A 13005-nucleotide genomic window follows, 5' to 3' on the forward strand; every position below is an offset into this window, starting at 1 on the left:
ATAATATATAAATGTCTATAAAAAAAAAATCTTTTAAGGTAACACCTAGAGTAAAAAAAATCATGTTAAATATCGACCTATCTTACCTAATATCAAAAGAAAAATCTTTTCTACCATGGTAGCGTGAGAACCATTTTAATTTCTCGCTCGAGAAAGCATGTTTCTTTAACTATTTAAACTCTTTCTCCTATTACTTGTACGAGTCACGAAACAGTTGAAATTGCGTGCACGTTTAATTAATTTTCAAGTTTTACGCGAAACACGACGCGAAGAAACGAGGTGGCGTTTAACTCCTTGCGTATACGTCTATTGCGTGTATGTGTGTGTTTGTGTGTGTGAGGAAGGGGGATTTATGTGTATATGGAAAGTGTTACAATTTCTGTTTTTTTTTTCTTTTTGCTTTAAGCTGGAAAAATCGTTTTCGATGAAATGAATAAAAATACAGTTCTAGTTTATCGTAATAAATAAATTAAAGTATTTTCCCCCCAAATATTTTGGATAAAACGAGTATGAAATTGTAATTAGTATTACACGTTTCTACAAAGTAGCTAAACAAAAACAGTCAATGACTATAATAGTAACGAGTGCTAGGCATTCAGTTCGTTGGAGCGTTTAATTCGACTTTATTAGGGGAGTTAAATCGTGATCGTTAACGTCGACACGGTGTCGGAACACGAATCGCAGGTGACCGGTAAGGGTGAAATTATCTATGGGGTGTCAAATCAAACGTAACCATAACTACGATCAAGCATTTTTCGTTCGCGTATTAGTATTTTTTCATTTGGTAATTTCTTCAACATTTTTGTTATCGATATTTTAAATAAATAATCAGTACTTCGAGAAATCTCAAAAGAAAAATTATTCAATTTTGAAATTGATATTTTATAATCAAGTATTAGTATTATTGCGTAACTTTGATCGTAATACTAAATACAATTTATTTCAAATACTATCAATATTTTTATTTATATTGGTCATTTATTTAAAAAAGATTATTATTAATCGAATGTGTTGAAAATTATTGAACAAACAAATGAAAATAAATTTTAACATTTTTCATTTGTTTACTAATTTTTATTTTTTAATTTTTATTTTTTAATCGTCAAGTGAAGAGAAAAGGGTGCAATTATTACGAACAAAATGTTTGTATAATAATTAAATTTAGTAAAAAACAAAAAAGTATTCCCTTCGTTTGATCAAACGTCAACCCTCTTTCTTTCTCTTTCTCTTTCTCTTTCCATATTCACCCTTCGATAGTCGTGGTCAACGGAGCGAGGACCATAAGCTTGGCGTCGTAATATTAATACCCATAGGTGACACCATAAAGTCGTTTAATGCGACATTCAGTGAGAACTCTTGCAACAGGCTCCTTTTTTTCTTTTCTCTTTCCCTCTCTCTCTCTCTTCTTATTTGTGGTTAACGCACTATATAAATCAAAATAATAGTCTGAGAAATAGTACGATCATACTATCATCATTATGATACATCAATATTATTTAATATTACCTAATTTTATCCATCAATTGTGTTCACACCCTATCAATTTTCTTTTTAAAACAAAAATACCATTTAATTGTTCAACTAAATAAAGAAAGAAAATTCTTTAAAATACAATTAAAAAAAAAAGACATCATACAAACATTATTTTTACAATAACTATACAATAATTATTAATAATAGTAACTAAATACGATACAGTATAAAACTCAACAATTATACTTCCATCAACTTTATTTCTATGACTATATAGCATCTCGTTCTCAAAAAAATAGTTTTTAAAAAATAAGAAAAAAAATACAATATACAATACAATAAAATACCAATTCACCTAAAACACTAACGTTGACTTTGATAAATGATTCCACCGTCGTAAATCGTAGTAGTCTCCTCATATTGTAAAACGAATGAACATATAAGTGAGAGAGAAAGAGAGAGAGAGAGAGTGAATAGGGGGTAAGAAAGAGGGAAGGTGAGCATTTTAGTCACTCTCGCGAATAAAAGTACGGGGGCTCGATATCCGTAAGGAAAAGAAGGTGCTTGAGAATACAAATGTTATTACAGGAGGAAGACCTGTGATCTTCTTCGTGCGAATGGTCTTTCACTTTACTCTCACCCTCTCTCTCTCTCTCTCTCTCTCTTTCTCTTACTCTTTCCGTTTCTGCAACCCCTCCCTTTCTCTTTCTGTTACTCTGACTGTTTCTGTCTCGCTCCTCGCTTATTCTCTAACACCTCGAAAGATCGTTTTTCTTGTGGGTGCGATGTTTCCAAGCGGAAAATAAGATAATGGCATAGCTAGACGCGAGATGACGAGAGAAAATGGGGCGGCGAGAAATAGCAAAGATCGTGGGAGCTTGGACACCTGCAGAAAGAGAAAGAGAAAGAATACTACGAAGGGTGGCAAAGAAAGAAGAAGAGGAAGAGGAAGAAGAGGAAGAGGATGAAAAAAAAAAGAATATCAAGCGTGTCTCGAGACACTACTCCGTACCAAGACCTCGCGAATAAGAAGAAGAAGAAGAAGAAGTACGGGGGTTCGTAAGAGGTGGGGGGGGGGAAAAGATAACTAACCCGGAAGTTGATAGTCTTTCTCAATGGAAAAAAAAGAAAAGAAAGGGAAAGGATCCCTTCGCAATTTCTTTTACGACGATTCGATCTACCGTCATAATCGAGTCATCGTTTTGCTCGAAACCCTATAAGAATAACTAACGAAACCAATTCTAGATATTTTGATATTACAATACAAACTTGTTCTTGATAGTATCGAATCATTCGTAAATATAGAAAAATTCCTATCTTTATTTTAGTCATAATTATTCGACGGATGGATTGAAATTTCTTAAGCTAGACTTAAAAACAATTTTTTTTTTCGTTCGACGTTATCTTCAAACTCGTCAATCCAACCTCGTGTATATTACATTTATAATATTAAAATGATAAAAAAGTAGGTATATATAAGACATTATTTATTATTTCTTTATTGTTATTAATAAAAAGATATATTTTTTTTTTATTATACCGTTCAGAATAGGTATCATCGTGATAGATGGAAATCGAAACCAGAAGGGTTCTTAACCAAACTGTCGAGACCTTCGACGAACCTTTGGAAAAGGCGTTTAGAGTAGGAGGAGAAGGTGGAGAAGGTAGGAAGAAGAGTGGGAGGAAGCGGAAGGCATCCTTCGATCCTTTACGGACCGCGCGAGCATGCGGAGAGGGTAAACTCTCTCCCTTTCTCTCTCTCTCTCTCTCTCTCTCTCTCTTGCAGCGCCGTCTAACGAGTATTATAATTACTGTCGCGTAACTCAATATTGCCCCCTCGATATGCTAAACTCCCGCGGAATATAGTGTTAATAGGCGTGGAATGGCGTGGGACAACACCCCGCTTCTATTAATTGCACTTCACCCTAAATGCAAATTGTTCGAAATTGAGCGAGGGCTCCTCGAATATTTGGAAACTCCATTACGGGCCAGTGTTCCATCCTTTCCGTCGTCTGCGTCGTTTCTCTACATTGTTGATGCGTAAGTATATACATATATAAATGTGTGGGTTTATAGGTGTGTGTGTGTGTGTGTGTACGCGTAAGCGCTTGCGCGAAGTTCGTAAGAGAAAGAGAGAGAAATAGATAGATAGATAGATAGATAGATGGATGGATGGATGGATGGATGAAGAGAAGAAAGGGTTGGGTTCTCGAAGCAAACGCAAGAATCAAACCACTCACACTCACAGTGGAAATTCCTGAAAGACTGTTCCCGTCTCGTCTTAACCCCTTCGAACCTACCCAAGGAGAATTTCGAGAAGCCAAATTACGTTTACCTGGGATGCTTAGAAATTTAGTTAGTTGTATTGAGAAATCATTAGATAAAATTGTTGATAGATTTTCGTCATTGATTTTCTTTCAAATCGTTTGATAAAATCGATTTATGTTTTTTGTTTAATTTTTTTGGAGAAAATCTTTTATTGGGTGAGGAGGGGGAGGGGATAAAATAGAAGCAATAACTGCATCTATGGGAAAAAAGCTAAGAGGAAAGGAAGAAAAAGTTCATTTTGTTTCGCGAAGACACGTTCGAAAGATTAGCTGTCCGAAGGTTCTGAGGTCTGTGGCTCAATTAAGCACTCCGTTTAGCCGCTCGAGTAAAAAGGGTTGGAGAGACCCTTGCGTTGCTCCCTCGAGCATCAATCATGTCGAAGCAACCCTTTTCCCGAGGGCGGTTTTGCTCCTCGCATTGAGACGAAGTGTTGTGCTCAAACACAAAAACACTTCATTTGGCAGATTAGCTGTTAAACACCGAGGGCAGAAACGCGTGTCCTCGACTATGACGACGAGGACGACGACGAAGAAGAAGATGAGAGAGAGAGAGAGAGAGTGAGAGAAACAGGAGAAAGATGGACGACGTCCATCAAGCAACAAAAATTTAAATTATATATTCAATAATTCAAACGAGTATAAAAATAAATTCCAAAATAAAATGTAATCTCTCAAAATCCTAATCGTTTTATAATGAACGATAATTATAATTTATTTTCTCTCTCTCTCTCTCTCTCTCTCTCTCTCTCTGTCTCTCTCTTATGTACTTACATCCTTATCACGAAGCCAATAATCATATAACAAATGAAAATCTTTCAACTAATTTAAAAGGACGTATCGATTTCCTACGAAGGAAACCAAACAATTACGATAGATGGGCCTAGATTAGAAAATATTTCCCACGACTAGAAGAGAGGAGCATACATTGAGCAACTTCTCGTTCCTATCAAAGTAGGAAAGAACGAATGTCTAAGAAAGAAAGAGAGAGAGAGAGAATCAAGAAAAAAAAATATATATATAGAAAGAAAGATTCCACGGGACGATTTAGGACGCACGCGGTACTGCGGTACAGCGGAGGGTTGGTTGTACACATATGCCTGCTCGTTTTAATATTCCATCTAATGTTATGAAACCTTTGTCGGCGTACGGTCCTGAGGCCAGCAATTAACAATTAGCTGGCGGTCCTTGTAATCAAATTACGAAGGCCATTGTCGGGCTCAGGTACAAACGTATTCAGTTCCACCGTTGCTTTGCCCTCTTCCCTCTGCACGTCCTGGCACACACCACCACCACCACCCGCAGCATCATCCCTCCTCTCTCTACCTCGCCTGCTTCCCTCCCCCCATCCTCCTTCCCCCTTCCGTCAACGTTAGCTACCCCAACCCCCAACCCCTCCCCCCAACCCTCGCCTCCCCCTTAACTCTCTTCATTGGCTCGTCTCTTTTTTCCACGGCGCTCTAAGATCGAATTTCTTGCCGCTACCGGGCTGAATATGCATCTATCTTTCTCTCTCTCTCTCTCTCTCTCTCCTTTTTTTAAATGTGTACCCTACCGACACAGACGTATATAGATGCAAAATGCAACGGTGAAGAAGGAAGGGATCTTTTACAAAGGCAGAACTCGAGAAGAGCGACGACTAGCTTCTTCTTCTTCTTCTTCTTCTTCTTGTTCCTCTTCTTCGTCTACTCTGTTTTTGTCTATCTTTCTCTCTCGTATACGCAAGGATGAATGTCACTTGGTGAAAATATATCCGTTTCAAGAGTTCTCGAGATCTCTACTTTCGAGCCGGCAGGTATTATCCCTCTTGCGATCCGTATGGATTAGTAACGTTACTCTCTTTCTTTCTTCCTTCCTTTCTTTCTTTCTTTCTTGCGTTCTTTATATTTTTCTTTTCTCCGTTTGACGAAAAGTTCCTACGTTTTTTTTTTCCTTATTTCAAAATTACTTTTGAGATGCGAACGATAAGCGTAGGAAGTTAATAGACCGTATCTTGAAATTGGAGAAGAACGAATATATTGGGTTTGCCGGGATAATTCGATGCCGAATTATGTCTGCGATGTTGTATAATAAATCGATATTATTATTTTTTTAACAATAGACGCAAATTTTACAAGTTATCAAGTTAATAATAGTATCTATTGGAGAATATTCACACCGATTAGCTGGCAAAAAATACTTGCAACGAATAATTCCTGCGAGATTTGTATTTATAATATAATTTATAAGAAAAATGAGATAAAATGATGATATATAAAAAATATGATAAAATAACGATAGATCGTATAGAAATCGATTGTTACGTGAATCAGCAAGTAATTTCAAAACTTTGAATAGGTAGTGGTGTAGATATACATGATGATGATGACGGTAGAAATGGGTATGTATTAATATCTGAACAAATAATAAGTAATAAAACCCCGATCGTCCTGTCGTCGTGTCTCGAGAAATATCAAGAGAGAGAGAAGCAGAAAGAGAAAGAGAGAGAGAGAGAGGGAAATGGTAGTCCCTTTGAAAATTGCGCGAGTTATTAATTTTCCTAGTCCGTTCGATTAAACCCATTCGATTGCGAAGGCGAGGTTCGTTTGATCGAGATATCGTGCGACGCGGTCCTTTAACGAGAAACCGATGTCAAACGCAGTAAGGGACTTTGGGAAGAGAGCAAGAGAGAAAGAGAGAGAAAGAGAATTAGAATGAGAGAGTGAGAGGGAGAAGAGGAGGAAGGGGTCCAAATGCTCGTTCGCGAGGGAATACACCGAATTCGAGATATATCCGGCAGAAGCAACTATTAATTTGGTTCCCAGGAACGACCTAGGGTGAAGAGACCCGGTGGGGTGAGTAAACGTGACCGACCAAAGTGGGAGGAAGATATCCAAGGATATAAAAAGAGAAAGAAAGAGAAAGAAACATAGAAAGAGATGAAGAAGAACGAGAGAAAAAAGGAAAGAAAGAAGAGTGGCGGGAGGGGGAAATGGGTGTTAGGGGGTTCCAGGATATATTATATATAAACGAAAGCCTTCAGGGCAACGGATTACTGTCTACGGCGCCTACTTCCTTCTCTCTTTCTCACTTGCGAACACACGAGTAACGAAAGCTTCCAGACTCCGACGGTCTCTCCTGTTGTTACGTTGCTTTCTCTCTCTTTCTCTTTCTCTTTCTATTTCTCTTTCTCTTTCCTCTCCGTCCCGTAGCACCGTGAAGTTAATAATCATCAAAAGTCACGGTGTTTGTCGAGGGCGGTCGCCCTTTGTGCGGCCATGCGTGCTCCTGACGCTAATATGACTCCAGCTTCAGCTTTATTACGAGTTATTAGAGTTATTACTAAGTATATATCTAAATACGTCGTATATATAGTCTACAACGGATCGGATTTTAACAGACTTTGGATTTTATTCTTTTAATCATACTAAATTATCTTATTTTTATTTGACGAGAAAGAGAAAGAGAGTGAGAGAGAGAGAGATACTTTACTTGGACAGTTATTGTGTTACATGGAGTATCACGGTAAGAAATATTTATGATCAAAATGGAGTAACAAATTTAAAAAATTATAACAATAGAAAAGGATAGATATAATGTAAGAAATCAAAGCTTCAAAACAGCGTTATTTATTCTACAAAATTATTCTATTTTATCATTATCGTGGTGCATTATCTATCGAGGCAAGATATTCATTATCAAAATGCGATAACGAATTTTGTAAAAAATATATTAAAAAAAAAAGGTAGTAATAATGGAATAAAGAAAAGCTGCAAAACACATATTGCATTCTAAACAGCTTCCTAGACAAAAGACCTATTCAATCGTAGCCGATTCCATCGTTCTGCGTTGAACGAACGCGCCAACAAATATAGGTACATATATATATTTGCTATAGAATGTATGTGTGTAAGCATACATAAATGCGTGTATGTAATTTCGAGGACTCTAGCGAGACAATGAATACGCGCTTGTCAAAATACAGGAGAGACCATAAGGCTAATTTGCACGAATTTCGTAACGCTCCAGTCTCATTCACGCGACCAACCAACGAACCAACCAACCAACCACCCCCACAAATTTCTACCCCTCCTTGTGTCTCACCTAAACTAAGTAAGTAAGGGTGGATTGGAAAACCAAAGGAGATTTATGTTTTTTTTTTTGTATTCCGAGTACCGCATTGTGGTATCGCGTTCCTTTTCGTGACGATCAACTTAAATCATCTCTTTTAACTACCAAATAAAATATAATTACAAAAGAAACAAATTTTTAGCCAATTTCTTAGACTTTGCAAGACATGAAGATTTTACCTGAAGGTTCAAAAAATAAAATAAAATAAACGTACGATCATCCTTAGTTTATAGAAAAAGATAGTACAATAGTAGTCAACGTTTAGTCACATTGTAAAAGTGAAATCGCCTCGTGTTTGGGATGTTATTTGTAGCACATTAGTATTGTATCGAAGTACTGCAGGGCGTTGGAGTGTTTAAGGGCGATTACACGCAACGACAAGGGTGGCTTTATTGGAGAAGGATGCCAGTGATTCTCAATCGAATAGCACCTTAATTCTATTCAATGTAATTCTAACAGTTCAACTCGCAACAAATATTTTCCACTCATATTTTTATTGCTACGATCATTAACAATGAGTTTTCGAATGTTTGCGTTATTAAACGTTTATTGTATTTGATTGTGTTTCTATCTAACGTAAATCGGGTTTCATGGAAAGAGTATAGAATCGATTAAGCTACTGAAGTTCGATGCACCGCCAATCAAACTCGAATTAGCCGCACTGCGGATAGATTCGTGTTCCAACTATATACATATATATGTATATATATATATCTCTCTTTCTTACGCCCTTGTTTAAAAACAAGAATCGGTGATTCTTGAAGGAAGAATGAGAACAACTGCTTAGGATTGAATTTGGTCGACAGTTTGACATGGCACACGGGTCAGAGGGGTAAACGGGGGAAATAGTATAGAGGAGAAAGAGGAGAGGATAGAAGGGAAAAGGGAGAGGGGGTAACATAAAAAGCACGGCGAATAATAGACTCCAACCCTCTCCAAACATTTCCCCCTTCTCTTTCTCTCTCTCTCTCTGAGTTCGCTATGCGAGCCATGGTCACGGGTGCCCTGGACCGGAATCTAGGCTTATATTCGAAACGTGTGCCGCCCCTTTCCTTGCTTCGCCAACCCCTCTTCTATCCAGTATATACCTAGTACTCCAGTAATAGATCAACGATAGACCTTTGATAGACTTGTAATACATCCGAAAGAAAAATAACCCTGGGCTCGACATTTTGTTTCTCACCGTCAAAAATTGCCCCTTCCCCTAGCCCTATCATCGTCGGTTGTTTACCAACTTCAACGTTTTAGTATTCCCGTATCAATCTCGGAGACAATCTTTTATTCCGTTGGTTATTTATATTTATAATAATTTCATTAATATTTCATTTAAATTAATAATAAGAAAAATGAAGAAAGTTCGTCGAATAAAATATCATTGCGAAATAATACATTTAATATCAGTGAAGTGATCTAACAAAAATTTCGATTGGGTATTTTGTTTGAAACGAGTAGAAATATAATAACTTTGTTGAAAGGTACTGAAGAGGCAACTCTTTTTTATTCTCAAGGACCAAGATAGTAGTGTCGTTGAAGGAACAATGAAACAAATCTGTTAATACTTTGGGTGTCCACAATGCGTCCATTCTAGCGTGAGTAGCTCGAATACCTTTTTACCGGCGGTAATCCAAATTCGACGAGAGCTTGGCACCGAAATATAAAGTGATCGTTCTTCCGGAAGGATCTCTGCCTGTAAAGGAGACAACGATCAGACGTTAGGAGTAAAGAGAAGTAGATAAATAGATACGTCTACACACACGTACACATATATTTACCAACATATACGTACTCGTATATCCATCTATCCGTATAATTTTTTTATACAGGATATTTCAGAGTATGCGAACATAACTTCAAGAATCGTTTCAGTACGTTAAAATAAGAACAAAAAAGATCATATAATCACATAAAAATTCCATTATTCTCGTTTACCCGTTTCTCAATATCTTCTACGATTCGTTAATATAAATAATATCAAATAGCAAATAATAATAAAGAATCTAAAATAGAGTATGTAAAAACTTAATAAAAAGTAAACAAACTTTTAGAACAACTTAATACATTTAAGTATTATATCAAAAATATTATATTGACAAAACTTATATGCGTGTGTGTGCATGTGTACGTGTAGGTATGGTCGTATCTATTGAACTATATATTTATATAACAACAAAAATAACTAAAGCGAGAGAGAGAGAGAGAGAGAGAGAAAGAGAAAGAGAATAAAAAAAGAACAAGTAGAAAAAGATGGTGGAAAAGTGATTTTTTGACGCGATATCGGCGCCATTGTTGCGTCGAGTGCTCGTCACCGTATGTCACCAGGAAGAACATCAGCGAAAGCTGTTACGCAGCCGCCGGAACGACGTTAACGTCGATACTTTATCGCTAACAACCTTCTCTCGTTTTCTTTCACACATATATACAGATATGTATATATATATAGTATATATATGTATTGTATATAAACGTACGTACGAGTACTTTTATTCGATCTTTTTTACTCGTACGCTATCGAAAAGCTCAACTTTCGAGTGGACGTACCCCAGGAATATATTTTATGACGCAGCATCATTGAACCGAACCAATATCTGATTTTATAACTTCGATGAATCGACAACAATAAAATATTCAATGACTTTGTTGAATTAATTTCAATCGGTCATACGGTTTATAAATTATTTTAATATAATTTTTGTCAAGCAAATATTATCGCATGATAATCATTGAATTAGATTATTGTTAAAAAAATGTATTTTCGCGTGTGTAATTGAAAAAATTTGTCTAGAAAGAATAAGTGGTTCCTACTATTATTGATTTTTTTTTTTAAATTTACGTTAATCGTATATTAAAAATGTTCGCGACATCTCTTGTAGTATTGAATAAATGTGAGAAGGTATTAAATCGAGAAGTACCTCGAATCTGTAAAAAAATAATCCGTAAAAAAGGAATAGTAAAAGAAAGATATTAAAAATGTCTTCCTTATCTTTCTAATATCATTTTTTTATTTTTTAAATAACAACCATATCAAATGCTTCAAATTTGTACCAATTTTCGTAAAAAGAAATTCCAAGTTAGTAAGTACACGAATATTCAACAAAAACAAACAAATATATTTCCTAACTTTCTTTCATTTCTATTATATCAATACCTATACACGTATCTTAAATAAAATAATTTGTGAAAGAGATAAAATAAAAATAAAAATAAGACAACGGATCTCTCTCGCTAAAAGTTGTTCCAATGTGTTCCTTCCGTCAAAAAATCGAAATAACTAGAAAGTTAGATAAAGTAAGTAAATACTTTTCAAGGAAGACGAAAAAAAAAAATCAAAAAGAAAGGATAAAGAAAGGTGAGGAGTTGGGGGGGGAAGAAGGAGGAAGGATATAAACGCTGAGAAAGGAGCGCGTAAAGGAAGAGCTTTTTATTCGTTGATCGCGCTCACTCTCTCTCTCTCTTTTTCTCTCTTCCTCCCTCCCTCCCTCCCTTTATTTCTTTCGTGATGGCAACGCGCCACGGGAACACAACGTGCAATTTTAATCCTGGAATTACTTCCATTTTATTCCAATTTTCTTGCATTTAAACCGTCTAAGCGAGTTTACTTTCGCAATATCATTGCCGTGGAGCGTTGCCTTGGAAAGAGAGGATGAGGAAGCAAAGGAGAAGAAGAAGAGGAGAAAGAGGCAGGAAGGAAGGCAGGAAGAAGAAGACGAAGAAGAAGAAGAAGAAGAAGAATAAGGATGAGGAGGTAGTTGAGGGGGAAGAGGAGAGATTGGAATAAGGCGAAAGAAGGGAAGCGAGTCGAGCTTCGAAGGAGGAAAACTAAGAAAGAGGTGGGAGAAGGTTGGAAGTACCTACTCTAATAAATTTACGACCTAAAAAGGTTAAGCCGCGTTAGCCCTGTTCTTTATATTTCCGCGTGCGCGCGCGCGCTCGAGCGAGAAGGAGGGAGGAGTGGAGGAGGGTCCGGGAACGTTGCTCCGGCCGGCAAACAGGCAGGCAAGCAGGCAGGCACGAGTCAATGAGAGAGAAAGAGTAAGATGGTAATAAATGGAAGAGAGAGAGAGAAAGAGAAGAGGTTAGGGGGAGGGTAGGGTGGTATGAAAAGGAGATAAAAGATATATAAGAGGTACGAAGGGAAATTCGCTTATTTTCTCATCATTTCAACGTAGCATCTTGTCCATGACCTTTTCCTCATCTACGGGGCCAGGAAAGAAAATTGCTTCTCTACTTCGTAGCGAAATATCGTCCTGATAAAACCTGGGAATCCTTCGCCAATATCCAACCAAACGACCAACACGTAACAAGACAATTCTGCTACGACGTATTTATTATACTCGTTTATCTAATATCTTAGTGCTTGTCAATTTTTAATATTATATTTTACACGAATTTAAGGATATTTTTTCTTAAATTCATGATACGTTCATTTGACGATTTAAAATATTATTTTTTGTCTATTCTAAACCTATAAAATCAAGAAAAAAAATTTGGAAGATATCTTAGCAATAATATTTTTAGAAGGTCACATCGGTGGTAGATTTTTATCTTAATTCAAACACGTTCGTACGAAAATAATTTTTTTCATTTGTCTATACTGAATCTTTTTCAATCAAGAAAACAAATCTTGAAGAGATTCTCGTATTAATATTTTACAAATATTCCAACAGTCGTGGATTTTTATTTAAATGTGAACACGTTTATTTAATAATTTAAAACGTTGTATTTTTGTGTTACGTGTGTCGGATCTGTAAAGTCGAGAAGATAAATCTTGAAAAGATTCTCAAGAATGGAGAAAGAAAGTGAGTAAGAGAAAAGAATTCGGGCAGTTGGAGAGCAGCCAAGGAGTTAACAAGGTCGGATGTTAAATTGCAAAGGGTCGTTCTACACAACGCAAAAGATGAAATTTATTTATATTTCGCGTTGATTCGAGAGAAGAAGAAAAAAAAATCATAAAAAGAAGAAAGAAGAAATAAAAGAAGGAAGGAAGGAAGAAAAAGAAGAAGGATAGTTAGAATTAGCCGAGCGCGTTCATTAATACATTTTCATTTCCTCGAGCGTCTCTTAGAAATGAAAAATGAAAGAAGTTCCAACGATAAGCCAA

The 13005-nt window shown here is 36.4% G+C and overlaps 1 protein-coding gene and 1 long non-coding RNA gene across 2 annotated transcripts in view; one reads left to right on the forward strand and one right to left on the reverse strand.

Annotated features, from left to right (window-relative positions):
- The window catches only part of LOC122521843 (retinal homeobox protein Rx1-like), a 42580-nt gene that overhangs the window by 25042 nt on the left and 4533 nt on the right, over window positions 1–13005 (forward strand). The gene's annotated exons all lie outside the window — the stretch shown is intronic.
- LOC122521845 overlaps window positions 9376–13005 on the reverse strand; it is a 37640-nt gene continuing 34010 nt past the window's right edge. The window contains exon 2 of the long non-coding RNA XR_006304937.1: window positions 9376–9594. This is a non-coding gene — a long non-coding RNA (uncharacterized LOC122521845). The remainder of the gene's footprint in view (window positions 9595–13005) is intronic.

Source organism: Polistes fuscatus, unplaced genomic scaffold (assembly GCF_010416935.1).
Source record: "Polistes fuscatus isolate 324 unplaced genomic scaffold, CU_Pfus_HIC Scaffold5, whole genome shotgun sequence".
Lineage (NCBI taxonomy): Eukaryota > Metazoa > Arthropoda > Insecta > Hymenoptera > Vespidae > Polistes > Polistes fuscatus.